Source organism: Taudactylus pleione, unplaced genomic scaffold, assembly GCF_031769625.1.
Source record: "Taudactylus pleione unplaced genomic scaffold, aTauple2 ptg001628l, whole genome shotgun sequence".
Taxonomy (NCBI): domain Eukaryota; kingdom Metazoa; phylum Chordata; class Amphibia; order Anura; family Myobatrachidae; genus Taudactylus; species Taudactylus pleione.
The window spans coordinates 2,562,391-2,578,375 of record NW_028286025.1 but is presented as its reverse complement, the minus strand read 5'-3'; the positions used below and the strand labels follow the sequence as shown (position 1 = coordinate 2,578,375).

Below are 15,985 nucleotides of genomic sequence, written 5' to 3'. Positions count from 1 at the left end.
CACTAGGTGAATAAAACTCCTGATGACGAGACATTAAAGTGTCTCGAAACATTGTGTTTTTTTTACACAGCTGTGTTTTGGAGTTTTATTCACCGAGTGCCACCAGTGTGTTTGCTGTATCTAGGAGCCCGAATTTAGGGCTTCCAAGGAGGGCACCGGACTGTTACTAATTTCTTAAGGAGTGCTGCCCAGTTGGATTGGTAAATATATATATTTGTATATGTATGTATATACATATATATATATATATATATATGTATATACATATATATATATATATATATATATACACACACACAGTATATATATATATATATATATATATATATATAATTATTTTCTTTCATTTTTATTTTTGTTTGGCTTTTATTGGATATACTGTGTGACTGACTATTTGGTCATCTCATCAAGCTCAGTTGATTACTTTCTGTACATTTTCTAATTCGCCAACTTCCAGGATCTGAGCAATGAATAATTCAATCTGTTCTGACTTCCTCTTCCTTTGATCTCTGCAATTAACAACAGTTTTGCTCAGAATAACTATGAACACAAGAAGACTATTGGTTTTATATGACTGTGCTCACACACCCACATGTGTTTCTCCATTAGGTTAGCACTGCAAGCTTGAGATCATTATTTTCATGTACTGTAATACACAAGTGATTTTAAAACTTGTAATGTACAAGTGATGCTAATATGTGTTAACTCAGCTAAGACCTGTATAAATTGTGAATTGCCTATAATGGCGAGTCCATATGTCATTGCCTATAACGGCGAGTCCATATGTCATTGCCTATAACGGCGAGTCCATATGTCATTGCCTATAATGGGGAGTCCATATGTCATTACCTATAACGGTGAGTCCATATGTCATTGTCTATAACGGTGAGTCCATATGTCATTGCCTATAATGGGGAGTCCATATGTCATTGCCTATAACGGTGAGTCCATATGTCATTGCCTATAATGGCGAGTCCATATGTCATTGCCTATAATGGCGAGTCCATATGTCATTACCTATAACGGTGAGTCCATATGTCATTGCCTATAATAGCGAGTCCATATGTCATTGCCTATAACGGCGAGTCCATATGTCATTGCCTATAACGGCGAGTCCATATGTCATTGCCTATAATGGGGAGTCCATATGTCATTGCCTATAATGGGGAGTCCATATGTCATTACCTATAACGGTGAGTCCATATGTCATTGTCTATAACAGCGAGTCCATATGTCATTGCCTATAATGGGGAGTCCATATGTCATTGCCTATAACGGTGAGTCCATATGTCATTGCCTATAATGGCGAGTCCATATGTCATTGCCTATAATGGCGAGTCCATATGTCATTACCTATAACGGTGAGTCCATATGTCATTGCCTATAATAGCGAGTCCATATGTCATTGCCTATAACGGCGAGTCCATATGTCATTGCCTATAATGGGGAGTCCATATGTCATTGCCTATAATGGGGAGTCCATATGTCATTGCCTATAACGGGCAGTCCATATGTCATTGCCTATAATGGGGAGTCCATATGTCATTGCCTATAACGGTGAGTCCATATGTCATTGCCTATAACGGGGAGTCCATATGTCATTGCCTATAACGGAGAGTCCATATGTCATTGCCTATAACGGTGAGTCCATATGTCATTGCCTATAATGGGGAGTCCATATGTCATTGTCTATAACGGCGAGTCCATATGTCATTGCCTATAATGGCAAGTCCATATGTCATTGCCTACAATTGCGAGTCCATATGTCATTGCCTATAACGGCGAGTCAATATGTCATTGCCTTTAACGGTGAGTCCATATGTCATTACCTATAATGGCGAGTCCATATGTCATTGCCTACAATTGCGAGTCCATATGTCATTGCCTATAACGGCGAGTTCATATGTGATTGCCTATAACGGTGAGTCCATATGTCATTACCTATAATGGCGAGTCCATATGTCATTACCTACAATGGCAAGTCCATATGTCATTGCCTATAACGGTGAGTCCATATGTCATTGCCTATAACGGTGAGTCCATATGTCATTGCCTATAATGGCGAGTCCATATGTCATTGCCTATAACGGCGAGTTCATATGTCATGACATGGTGGTCCTGATTCTGAGTTGCATGCAATGTCGATGTTCATGCAATTGAGTGATTATTTGCAGTTGTACATACATAAAGAGTCCAGAAAAACCCAACGTCACACAGAGTGTACGTACACAGGCTCTGTTACGATCGGGACAGACGGTATCAGAAAGGTGGGGAAAGTGATGGATGGTGAGTGGGAGGGGGAAAGTAGGGCACGCAAAAATGGTCCATTCAGTGGGCGTTATGGGAGTGTCACGGGTGTGGCAGTGCAAGGGGCTGCATTCCCAGACGCACAGCCGCAGGAATGGGAGACCGCGATCAGACAGAGAAACTGCACATGTCATAGGGCTGATACAAGCTTTGATGGTGTGCTACAAGGGGAGTAGTTTGTAGGACATTTGGCGACGGCCAATAGGCACTTTTGCTTGCGACTCAGAATCAGCCCTTAGTGTTCAGTAGGAAAACGGAGCACACAAACTACTGCAAGTTATTTAGAATATTAGAAGCCATCTGCATCTGGTGACGATTTTGGGCCTGATTCTGCTCCGCATGAAAGTGGAAATCTTGTGGATTTCAGCATATTGCACCACAGTAAGAAATCTATGACTGCGCATGCACCGGATAAGGCATACGCACTTTACACTACTACATACGGATTGATCCATCTGTCACTTTCCCGCGAACCAGGTAGTAAATGGGCAGCAAATTGTTGGAAATATTACGCCTCATGGGAGTGTGCGATGGGAGTGTAAGCCAACGTCCATGCTTGATCATAGCATGGGACGGTGATTGGACGCCTGTTTCAGAAGAATCTCTTGTACCCAGAATGGGTTGGGGGCAAGTTCAGACACTAATGAAAGTTGTGGCTGCAGACGGTAATACAGTGGGCGTGCATGCAGACGCATGGATCTTTGCCATACACGGACAGATTCTCACACTACCATAAAGAAGTAAGTAGCCTGCTGCAGCCATATGGAAAGGCTGCCATGGATGCGTGTGACTCACAATCAGCCCTATATGCCTAGCTGTGCGGAGAGGTGGAAGGATGTGAAGAGGCCCATACTGCCTGACTCCACCCCTCAGCCTGGGCAAGTGTCTTCACTGCCAACTACGCCATATTGCTCTGTAAACCTATGGTCTTCGGCAGCAATTTTAGATGCATGTATGTGACTTGAGTGCAAGGCAGGATCAAAACTAAACCATGGCTATTTAGTGCATCTCAATTGACCTCCAAACATAACTTTAAATATAAATAAATTGGTGTGAAATAATTTACTGTCTCATCCCGTGGACTAGTCCATTATGTACTCTCATTTACATATATAGGGGTATTCAATATGGGTGCGACAACATCGTTTTTTGCGTTAATATCGCACTTTTTAGCATTTTTGCGTTAATATCACTGGTTTTAGTTTTACACCATATTCAATTTCAAAGACTTAGCGCAGTTTTGAAAAGTCTTTGATAAAAAACGGTGATAACTTTTCACCATTGAATAGGTGTCGAAAAAAAGTGCAGATTTGGGGTTTAGGGGTGCAGGCTTAAAAAAAAATAGCTTGCACCCCTGAGATTGACATTTAAAAGAGAACTGTGTCAAAAAAAGTTTTTAAAAAAATAGGGACACCCCAAAAAATTAATTAAAAAATTGGGGTGCAAAAAAAAATGGGAAAAAATTGTTTAACAATAGGGAAATAGGTTCAGGGCTATTCTGCAAGTATGCGGCAGGTGTTTTCTAGAATAGAATTATAGAGGCAGGTGCACAAATGCAGAATTTTTAAAAACTTAAAATATGCTAGTACCCATTTTCATGTACCCCAAATTTGATGGCACCACTTAAAAAAACGAAAAAAATAACCTAAGTGCTCTTCTGCATCACTTCTTTAATGTCGGGAAAAAAACACCTGCTGCGGCTGTTTAAAGCCCCGACTTTCAATTAAAGGCTAAAATGGGGGTACCCATAGTGATCCCCCATGTTTTTACAACTTTAGGGGGTCTTACAATTATTTTAAGGAAAAATTCAACTACGGAGTTTCCCGTTTTCGTTAATTTGATATTGAATACGGGGATAAGCGGGAGCGCGCACCATACCTTTACGCAGAAAAAACTCCGATATGAAACGTTAACTTCGCCAGGGAAGTTAACCTTTCATATTGAATACCCCTCATAGTGTGATGAAGCCATTCTGTTGGTGACTGGATTATCATTAAAATGTAACCTATTAGTTCTCCTAAGAAACCATCACTTTCTGCCTCATGCATGGGCGTAACTACCACAGGTGCAGGGGCTGCAGCTGCTATGGGGCCCAGAGCTGAGGGGGCCCATCTTCCTTGTCATGTTACATGGGTTATATACATTTTTCACCATTGGATGGTACATAGGGGCCCTTACAAACTTTTGCTATGGGGCCATCAAATACCTAGTTCTGCCCCTGGCCAAATGCCTCAGTGATGTCATTATTTTGCAGCCTTTTCATAGGTTAAATAATAGTTAAGTCCACAAAATGGTTCATGATTGATGAAAACACTGTATTTTTTCTTTGCAGTAATATATCTCAGTGACATAAACCTTATAGGTAATTTCTTTGTTGCAGTAGCAAAGCCATTTTTTTATTTTAAACCCAATGTATTACATTTGCTAAGCCATGTACGCGTGGAACGTCTGAGAGAGTCCTCTCACTGGTGCTTACTGGTTTTTCTGCTGCTGCACCTATATTGGGGAGTTCCCTGACTTGCATAAATTGTTTTTCAACTCTAGCACAAAAATATTTGAAATCAGGGACAGAGAAGTCTGTATAAAATCGTCACATTAGTGCGCTAAAGGCATGCAGATTTTTTTCCAATGGGCGAAAAGTCCTATTTTTATTATAACCCATTATGGTCATTCTTGCCTACTGTCCCTGAAAAGCCCGGGAGGCTCCTGATAATTGTGTGGTGCTTCCGGCCAGCCGGAAAAGCGGGCAAGCCTCCAGGACCCCACCCCCCAGAAACACACCCCCAGCAGCGGGGCAAGATGCAATTCACGCTGAATTGCGGCATCATGGCCCCGCCCCCTGCTTCACAATGCCAGTAATCTCCGCATTGTGTCACAAAGGCGGGGCCTAATGCCGTCTAGTGTCCCCGGCCATGCCCCCTATGACGTGCCATGCCCCCCGCTATGCTGACCTGGCTACCGCCTCCAGAAGGGTCGGCTAAAATGTTGGCAATTATGGTTATAGTGCACCATCTTTATAATCCCAGAGAAGATTTAAACATTCTCAGTCCCTGCTGCTGTGGAGCTTACAAAATACGGGCTCTATTTATCATTAATGGTTCAGTAGGCTGGGCTTTGTACCACCAGGGCTGTAGTAGGGTAATAAGGCGCCCTGGGCCAGGGACCAGAAAGATACTGGTCAACCGGAGCGCCCAAAGGATGTGTCGGGTGTTCAGGCAGCTGCTCCCCAGGCTGAGCGTGCTGTTCCAGACACCCTGCAAGCCAAATGCAGGTGCCACAGTGCCGCCTCCTGTGCTTTGCGCCTTGGCTGGCTTCACCGCATGCCCACCCCTAGTTACAGCCCTTTGCATCGCTGCATATTCCAGCAATACACAACACAGTAGAGGTTTTCTCAGGCCCACAATAATATATACTTGGATATTCTTGCACATAGATACCTGAGCCAGAGAGGATCCAGCAAAACCTTTCCATCTTGGTTGGTCCCCCATTTGCTGGGTACGGCTAACGCAATCTTGAGTCTTTGTTAGATAGAGTGCAAAGATACACTTAAATAGACTCTGACTGCTATCCCCATAGAAGTCTATGGGGTTGGCAGTAAGGGGCGCAAAACAGGTGATCATTAGAGAAATATATTGAATTTCCTTCATTTTTGCAAGAGAAACGGCTTATTTCAGCTTCATAAATAGATGCCAATATTAATCACCACACTAACATACAAACTGGGGTTAAAGTCATCAGAATCCAGGTAACCAACTGAGACGGGTGTGGATTACCAGATAGACAGTAGGGGCAAATGCAGGATTTATACACACACACACACACACACATATATACTGTATAATATATATATATATATATAAATATATATATATATATATATATATATATATTAATATATATATATATATTAGGGGTGAGCGGGTTCGGATTTCTGAAATCCGAACCCCCCCGAGCCCCCCCGATCCGAGTCCGATCCGAGTCAGGCTCGACTTTTCCCGGCTGACTCGGATCTGAAATCGAGGCAAAACTTCATCATCCCGCCTTCCGGGTCTCGCGGGTTTTGGATCCTATATAAGGTACCCGCGTCGGCGCCATTTTCTCACTCGGCTGTGGACAGTGAAGAGGGAGGGTGGGAGTTAGGGCTGGCTGGGCTGTGTAGTGTAGTGTAGTGTAGTGCAGAGTAGTGTTGTGCTGTGCTGCGCTGTGCTGCTGTTGTCCACTACTTCAAAGTCCATAGGGGCTGGCTGTGTTGTGCTGTGCTGCTGTTGTTAATAGGGGCTGTGTCCACTACTTCAAAGTCCATAGGGGCTGGCTGGACTGTGTTGTGCAGTCAGTTCTCCATAGGGGCTGTGTCCACTCCAAAGTCCTGTGCAGTGTCCCAGTCCTAAAGGGGTGCTGTAGTGTTGTCCAGGGGGTGCTCTGTCTATCAGGGGTGCTCCCCCCAAGTGCTAAAAAAATTATATTTTTTGTGTGTTTGTGAATTGTGTGCGCAGTAGCCGCACGTGCATCAACAAAGTAGTGCCAAGCGTGCGCCTGTGTCATAAGTAAAGGGCCGGCTGGCTTGACCGTTAAAGGGTGCTGTAACCCCCAAAGTACACTCCAGTCCAAACCAAAAAAAAAATTATTTTCTGTGTTTGTGAATTGTGTGCGCAGTAGCCGCACGTGCATCAACAAAGTAGTGCCAAGCGTGCGCCTGTGTCATAAGTAAAGGGCCGGCTGGCTTGACCGTTAAAGGGTGCTGTAACCCCCAAAGTACACTCCAGTCCTAACCAAAAAAATATATATTTTCTGTGTTTGTGAATTGTGTGCGCAGTAGCCGCACGTGCATCAACAAAGTAGTGCCAAGCGTGCGCCTGTGTCATAAGTAAAGGGCCGGCTGGCTTGACCGTTAAAGGGTGCTGTAACCCCCAAAGTACACTCCAGTCCAAACCAAAAAAATAATTATTTTCTGTGTTTGTGAATTGTGTGCGCAGTAGCCGCACATGCATCAACAAAGTAGTGCCAAGCGTGCGCCTGTGTCATAAGTAAAGGGCCGGCTGGCTTGACCGTTAAAGGGTGCTGTAACCCCCAAAGTACACTCCAGTCCAAACCCAAAAAAAAATTATTTTCTGTGTTTGTGAATTGTGTGCGCAGTAGCCGCACGTGCATCAACAAAGTAGTGCCAAGTGTGCGCCTGTATCATAAGTAAAGGGCCGGCTGGCTTGACCGTTAAAGGGTGCTGTAACCCCCAAAGTACACTCCAGTCCAAACCAAAAATAAAATTATTTTCTGTGTTTGTGAATTGTGTGCGCAGTAGCCGCACGTGCATCAACAAAGTAGTGCCAAGCGTGCGCCTGTGTCATAAGTAAAGGGCCGGCTGGCTTGACCGTTAAAGGGTGCTGTAACCCCCAAAGTACACTCCAGTCCAAACCAAAAAAAAAAATATTTTCTGTCTTTGTGAATTGTGTGGGCTGTAGCCGCACGTGCATCAACAAAGTAGTGCCAAGCGTGCGCCTGTGTCATAAGTAAAGGGCCGGCTGGCTTGACCGTTAAAGGGTGCTGTAACCCCCAAAGTACACTCCAGTCCAAACCAAAAATAAAATTATTTTCTGTGTTTGTGAATTGTGTGCGCAGTAGCCGCACGTGCATCAACAAAGTAGTGCCAAGCGTGCGCCTGTGTCATAAGTAAAGGGCCGGCTGGCTTGACCGTTAAAGGGTGCTGTAACCCCCAAAGTACACTCCAGTCCAAACCAAAAAAAAATTATTTTCTGTGTTTGTGAATTGTGTGCGCAGTAGCCGCACATGCATCAACAAAGTAGTGCCAAGCGTGCGCCTGTATCATAAGTAAATGGCCGGCTGGCTTGACCGTTAAAGGGTGCTGTAACCCCCAAAGTACACTCCAGTCCAAACCAAAAATAAAATTATTTTCTGTGTTTGTGAATTGTGTGCGCAGTAGCCGCACGTGCATCAACAAAGTAGTGCCAAGCGTGCGCCTGTGTCATAAGTAAAGGGCCGGCTGGCTTGACCGTTAAAGGGTGCTGTAACCCCCAAAGTACACTCCAGTCCAAACCAAAAAAAAAAATATTTTCTGTCTTTGTGAATTGTGTGGGCTGTAGCCGCACTTGCATCCTCAAAGCAGCAGCGACAAGCGTGCGTCTGTCTGTTAAAGGGTGGTGTAACTCTCAAAGTGCTCCAAAAAATAAAAAACTATTTTTTTTATGTGTTTGTGACTTGTGTGCGATGTAGCCGCACTTGCATCCTCAAAGCAGCAGCGACAAGCGTGCGTCTGTCTGTTAAAGGGTGGTGACACCCTCAAAGTGTGCTACACAAACAATAAAAATATTCTTCTTCTTTTTTCTGTCTTTGTGAATTGTGTGGGCTGTAGCCGCACCTGCATCCTTAAAGCAGCAGCGACAAGCGTGCGTCTGTCTGTTAAAGGGTGGTGACACCCTCAAAGTGTGCTACACAAACAATTAAAATATTGTTCTTTTTTTTCGGTCTTTGTGAAATGTGTGGGCTGTAGCCGCACCTGCATCCTTAAAGCAGCAGCGACAAGCGTGCGTCTGTCTGTTAAAGGGTGGTGACACCCTCAAAGTGCGCTCCACAAACAATAAAAATATTCTTTTTTTTTTTCTGTCTTTGTGAATTGTGTGGGCTGTAGCCGCACTTGCATCCTCAAAGCAGCAGCGACAAGCGTGCGTCTGTCTGTTAAAGGATTACATCGGTGACAGCATCCAAGTAGGCATGTCAGACAGTCCGTACCCGTACTGGCAGGAAAAAGAAGCAATTTGGAGGTCCCTGTACAAACTGGCTCTATTTTACCTGAGTTGCCCCCCCTCCAGTGTGTACTCCGAAAGAGTGTTTAGTGCAGCCGGGAACCTTGTCAGCGAAAGGCGTAGGAGGTTGCTTCCACAAAATGTGGAGAAGATGATGTTCATAAAAAGAATTATCAACTCTTCCAGGGAGACCAGCCTCCAGAACGTACAGAGGGACCTGTGGTTCCAGCGGGGACGAATTAATACTCTATGAGGATGAGGATGTACACACTGAAGAGGGTGAGGAATCGGTGGATGAGGAGGATGAGGATGACATCTTGCCTCCGTAGAGCCAGTTTGTGCAGGGACAGATTAATTGACAGCTTGTTTTGTGGGGGCCCAAACGAACCAATCATTTCAGCCACAGTTGTGTGGCAGACCCTGGCGCTGAAATGATTGGTTTGTTAAAGTGTGCATGTCCTGTTTATACAACATAAGGGTGGGTGGGAGGGCCCAAGGACAATTCCATCTTGCACCTCTTTTTTTTCTTTGCATTATGTACAGTTTGGGGCCTAGTTTTTCAAACTGCCATCCTGTCTGCCACTGCAGTGTCACTCCTAGATGGGTCACGTGTTTGTGCCGCCCACTCGTGTCGCTTAGCATAGTCATCCAGCTACCTCGGTGCAACCTTTTGGACATAAAAACACTATTGTGAGGTGTGAGGTGTTCAGAATAGACTGGAAATGAGTGGAAATTAAGGTTATTGAGGTTAATAATAGCATAGGAGCAGAAAAACCTACAAATTCTGTGATTTTAGCTGTTTTTATGCTTTTTTTCAAAAAAATACAGATCCAAAACACAAAACCCAGAACCCAAAACACGGAAGGGTGGTTTTGGCAAAACCAATCCAGATCCAAAACACGAAGAAAGATCCAGATCCAAAACCAAAACACAAAACACGAAAAGTGGCCGATGCACACCCCTAATATATATATATATATTAGGGATGAGCGGGTTCGGTTCCCTGAGAACCGAACCCACCCGAACTTCGGGGATCCGGGGCGATCCGAGCCCAAGCTCGGATCTCCCTGTCTGCCCCGGATCCCTCTCCCGAGGCAAAACCTCGAGATCTGCTGTCGGATCTCGAGGTTTTGCCTCGAGCGGCCATTTAAAAAAAAATGCCTTTGCCTTTAATGGGCAAAGTGCTGATTGGCTGACAGAGCCGTCTGTCACGGCTCTCAGCCAATCAGCATTATGGTGCTCATTTGCATGTAGCACGGACTCGTGAGATCCGTGCTACATGCATCTGTGTGATTGACAGTGACACAGAGCACAGATGGGTCAGTGAGACCCGTCTGTGCTGCTGTGTATTTCAATGACACAGATGCACGCACGGACCAGGAGATCCGTGCTACTTGCATCTGTGTCATTGACACAGAGCACTAACGGGTCCGTGAGACCCGTCTGTGCTGCTGTGGTAAATAAAAAAAAAAAAACCTGTGTAAAAAGAGAAAAAAATGGCGTCCTCCCCCCCAAAAAAAGAGCAACCAGCCCCGGGCATTAGTGACCCAGTGCTGGGTGTGCTTAAATACAGGGGACAAACGACATAGGGGTCCCCTGTACTTAAACACAACCAGCACCGGGCTAGTCAGAACCAGAGCTGGTTGCCAAAATACGGGGGACAAACGACGTAGGGGTCCCCCGTATTCTGCGCAACCAGCTCTGGGCTCTGATCCGGTCCTGGTTCTGGAAATACAGGGGAAAAAAATGAGTAGGGTTCCCCTGTATGTTCCAGAACCAGCACTGGACTTTTTCTAGCGGGGGGCTGATGCCACAGCCAGGGGAGCCCTTTCACCGGGCCCCCCAGCCGCAGCATCAGCCCTGACCGCTAGTCAGCCCAGGCCGGGGATCCCTGGAGAGCTGGGGACCCCCCCAATAAAGGGGTCACCCTCTCCAGGGCACCCCAGGCCCAGGCTGATAGCCCGGGGCTATCCCCGCCACCCCTGGTGGCGGTGGGTGGCGGGTTGATTGTGTGGTGTGGTGTAAATAAAGAATATCAAACATTGTCTTTACAAGTAGAACTGCAAGTCCCAGCAAGCCTGCCCCGCATGCTGGTACTTGGAGAACCACAAGTACCAGCATGCAGGGCATTAAGGGCCCACTAGTACCTGTAGTTCACCTGTAAAAAAATGTTTAAAAAAAACACAGGACACACACACCGTGACAGTATAAGTTTATTAAACATACATACACACACACACATGTACACATACTCACCTATGTAACCTGTAGCATCGGTCCACTTGTCCGGTAAAGTATCCCTAGGGGACCTGTGAAAAAAAACATACTCACCATCTCCTATGCGAGGTTCTGTCCTCTTCGTTCCAAAGTAGGCATCCCCGGACTTGGCAAAAAAAAAAAAACGAAAACGCGATCCACGAACTTAGTACCGTTCTATAGAACGGTACTTCCCGAATGAGAGCTTAGCGGCGGGGTATCACCATGGAAACCCCGCTGCTAAGCGTTCATTGGCTGAGAGAGGCCATCTCCCGTCTCTCTCAGCCAATGAACGGCTCCCTCCATTGTAGTCAATGCTGGGAGCCGCAAGGTTATTAAAGTTTACCCTGCGGTTCCCACCATTGACTACAATGGAGGGAGCCGTTCATTGGCTGAGAGACGGGAGATGACCTCTCTCAGCCAATGAACGCTTAGCAGCGGGGTTTCCATGGTGATACCCCGCCGCTAAGCTCTCATTCGGGAAGTACCGTTCTATAGAACGGTACTAAGTTCGTGGATCGCGTTTTCGTTTTTTTTTTTTTGCCAAGTCCGGGGATGCCTACTTTGGAACGAAGAGGACAGAACCTCGCATAGGAGATGGTGAGTATGTTTTTTTTCACAGGTCCCCTAGGGATACTTTACCGGACAAGTGGACCGATGCTACAGGTTACATAGGTGAGTATGTGTACATGTGTGTGTGTGTATGTATGTTTAATAAACTTATACTGTCACGGTGTGTGTGTCCTGTGTTTTTTTAAACATTTTTTTTACAGGTGAACTACAGGTACTAGTGGGCCCTTAATGCCCTGCATGCTGGTACTTGTGGTTCTCCAAGTACCAGCATGCGGGGCAGGCTAGCTGGGACTTGCAGTTCTACTTGTAAAGACAATGTTTGATATTCTTTATTTACACCACACCACACAATCAACCCGCCACCCACCGCCACCAGGGGTGGCGGGGATAGCCCCGGGCTATCAGCCTGGGCCTGGGGTGCCCTGGAGAGGGTGACCCCTTTATTGGGGGGGTCCCCAGCTCTCCAGGGATCCCCGGCCTGGGCTGACTAGCGGTCAGGGTTGATGCTGCGGCTGGGGGGCCCGGTGAAAGGGCTCCCCTGGCTGTGGCATCAGCCCCCCGCTAGAAAAAGTCCAGTGCTGGTTCTGGAACATACAGGGGAACCCTACTCATTTTTTGTCCCCTATATTTCCAGAACCAGGACCGGATCAGAGCCCAGAGCTGGTTGCGCAGAATACAGGGGACCCCTACGTCGTTTGTCCCCCGTATTTTGGCAACCAGCGCTGGTTCTGACTAGCCCGGTGCTGGTTGTGCTTAAGTACAGGGGACCCCTACGTCGTTTGTCCCCTGTATTTAAGCACACCCAGCACTGGGTTACTAATGCCCGGGGCTGGTTGCTCTTTTTTGGGGGGGTGCACGCCATTTTTTTCTTTTTTTACACAGGTTTTTTTTTTTTTTTTTTACCACAGCAGCACAGACGGGTCTCACGGACCTGTCATTGCTCTGTGCCAATCACACAGATGCATGTAGCACGGATCTCCCGGGTTCGTGCTACATGCAAATGGGCACCATAACGCTGATTGGCTTCCTGTCTGCCACTGCAGTGCCACTCCTAGATGGGCCACGTGTTTGTGCCGCCCCCTTGTGTCGCTTAGCATAGTCATCCAGCTTCCTCGGTACAACCTTTTGGCCTAAAAACAATATTGTGAGGTGTGAGGTGTTCAGAATAGAGTGGAAATGAGTGGAAATTAATGTTATTGGGGTTATTAATAGCGTAGGAACAAAAAAAGGCCCATTTATGTGATTTTAGCGGGTTTTTTTTATTTTTTAAGAAAAAATCCAGATCCAAAACACAAAACCCAGAACCCAAAACACGGAAGGGTGGTTTTGGCAAAACCAATCCAGATCCAAAACACGAAGAAAGATCCAGATCCAAAACCAAAACACAAAACACGAAAAGTGTCCGGTGCACACCCCTAATATATATATATATATACAGTATGTTGGAGGATCTGTAATTATGTCCCTGGGTTGCTCTTACATTGGCAATAATAATAAATGCAATACATGGCTGGTTTTGCATGTTTCAGTGTGAAAACCAACAAAACTCTACAGCTTCCAAATGCAGCCGCTCAGTAAATCTAGCCATAAACTGCCACACATTTTCAAAAGGAGAAGGCAGTACCTATCAGTGGCAAATGCAGGATTTTGACAGGGGGGGTTCAAATAATTGGTTACAGAAGCAATGAGAAGAAAGTCTAACCAGAATAAGCCTGCAACATACACTATATTGTGTACTTCAAGTGTTTTAATATAAATAACATTAAAATTAGTTCTGCTGAGCAATAATAGACATCAGCCTGAGCGAAGTCGCAGGCAAACGCTAGTAAAAAACAAAAAAAGAATTAACCAGGGCTGCCATCAGAAATTAAAGCATGTGGCTTCACCCCGCCCCCCATACACAGACAGCACAGCCACCATGTACATTCCCACCTCTGCACCACCCCTCCACAGACAGCAGCACTACCACCATCATCTGCCTGCTCCCCCCCCCCCTCTCCCCTTCCTTCACTCCGACTCCGATTCCCCCCCTGCCTCCCCGCTGTCATGCTGATTAATGGATATTACCGGCACCCGCCTGCTCACCCCATACAGGCATGAGTGAACAACTTTACCTGAAGCTGCGCCTGCACTGTGTAGCCGTCTCGGAGGACACAGAAAACTCGCCACTCATCCCACGTGACAGAGCAGCCCAAGAGGAGCTGTTGAGAGCCGCGGCCAGCCTCTCACACTGTGTTCACCAGAGCTCTGCAGCCGCACAGTCAGTGAGTGACATACTGTACTGCGGTTGGCTGCGCTGCTCCGGCGGCGATGTACTGATCCAAAAAATAGTCAGCTGCGATAAATCGGTGGACGGGGGGGATGTAGTCTGGAAGCCGACGGTCTAAATGCCGACCGCCGGCTTCCAGTCTACTTAATCCCGGCGAGGGTTGAATGTCTAGACGCCTGTAATTTTACCGACACAAGGAGACCGGCGCCCGGCATCCCGATTGAAGTGATGCCGGGCGCCGCAGTGGACAGCCCGGGGGTGGGAGGGTTAGGTTTAGGGCTCCCGGGGGGGGACTTAGGGTTAGGCACCCCACCGGGAGGTTAGGGTTAGGCACCCCCCCGGGGGACTTAGGTTTAGGCAGCGGGGAAGGTTGGGTTAGGTTTAGGCACTTAGAGGGGGGGTTAGGGTTAGGCACAGGGGGGGAAGGCTAGGGTTAGGTACCCTAAAGGAGAGTTAGGGTTAGGGGGTAGAATTAGATTTGTTTATACTTACCTTTAGGACAATCGGGACTTCCTCCTTTGTCGGGGTGGCGGTAATACATATCACACCCACAGGGGGGGGGGGGTTTCTAGGTACTCGGAAACCCCGTCTGAGTGCGCGTGTGCCTACAGCTAGAGAATGGGTACGCTTTTGCCTAAAATTTCATGCATTGCGGGAGTGTATTTTTAGAAATTGAGTAATAACGCCCCTGATTAAAGGAATAAAGGAAATCAGCATAGATTGTGAGCTTTTCTACAGCTTTCATAATTCCAACAGACGCCTGTGCTATACTCATATTTATCAAACATATTACTACAAGGATGATCGTTCTCATGAACTGAGGGCCTGATTCAGACCCGCTCGCAAGCGCATAGCGCTCACAAGTGGGTCGATGGCGGGGTACTGCGCACACGCGCGGCGTGCGCATGTGCATGCCCCGGAGCGAGAGAGAAATTCTCTCGGTCCGGGACTCACTACAAAAGGGGCGGCTGTCGATGTTGATCGACAGCTCGCCCCGTTTTGTAGGCGGGGAGGGGGATGGCTACACAAACTGAGGCGTTCCCGAAGGAACGCCTGCCATTTGTGGGCGGCCCTACTGACATCACCAGTGATGTCAGTGGAGAGCTTCCTGCTTTGTCAGAGCAGGAAGCTCTCTGGGGCTTTCGATGGACGAGACTCTACCACAAGGGCTTCGTCGCAAGCCCCGATGGTCGCGACCATCCCCTGGCTGACCACCCACAGCTTAGCGAGAGGCCAGGAGGCCGCAACCCCCCCAAAAAAACACTCCCTGATTCAGAGCGAGTGCTCTTAAAGAGCGTCTGTCTCTGAATCAGGCCCTGAGTTTCAGCAGTAACTGTGATCAGACCAAGGGGCATATTTATCACTGTATATTTATGATTTAATCACCGAAAACACACCTGGGATCCCTCCATTCCTGCCGGCAGCCGCATCCCCCCATAGGTTTCTGTAGGGGATGCCATGCTGCCAGATTTACCAACTTCCCGAATGTGATGCATTCCGGAGATTACCTCCCGCACCTGACGCCATTCAAAGATGGCCGCTGTAGCCTATGCGCTACACATCACATATGAATGCCGGATGAGGGTACTGCGCACGTTCAGTCATTGAAACTGCGCATGTGCAGTAGCCATGGCAGCAACGTGCCCCTGTCCTTGCGTTTGCCGGTTGATACATACCAGCGCTATGATCACATCGTGCAATGCGATCATGGGCGGTAATGACATGACCAGATCGCATTGCAAATGCAATCATTAATAAATGGGCCCGTATGTGTCTAGGGGGTGTATTTACTAAAGTGTGGGCTTTTAGAAGTGAAGATGTTGCC

The 15,985-nt window shown here is 46.9% G+C and overlaps 1 protein-coding gene across 2 annotated transcripts in view; it reads right to left on the bottom strand.

Annotated features, from left to right (window-relative positions):
- Positions 1 to 15,985, bottom strand: part of LBHD2 (LBH domain containing 2) — a 95,647-nt gene that overhangs the window by 52,671 nt on the left and 26,991 nt on the right. The gene's annotated exons all lie outside the window — the stretch shown is intronic.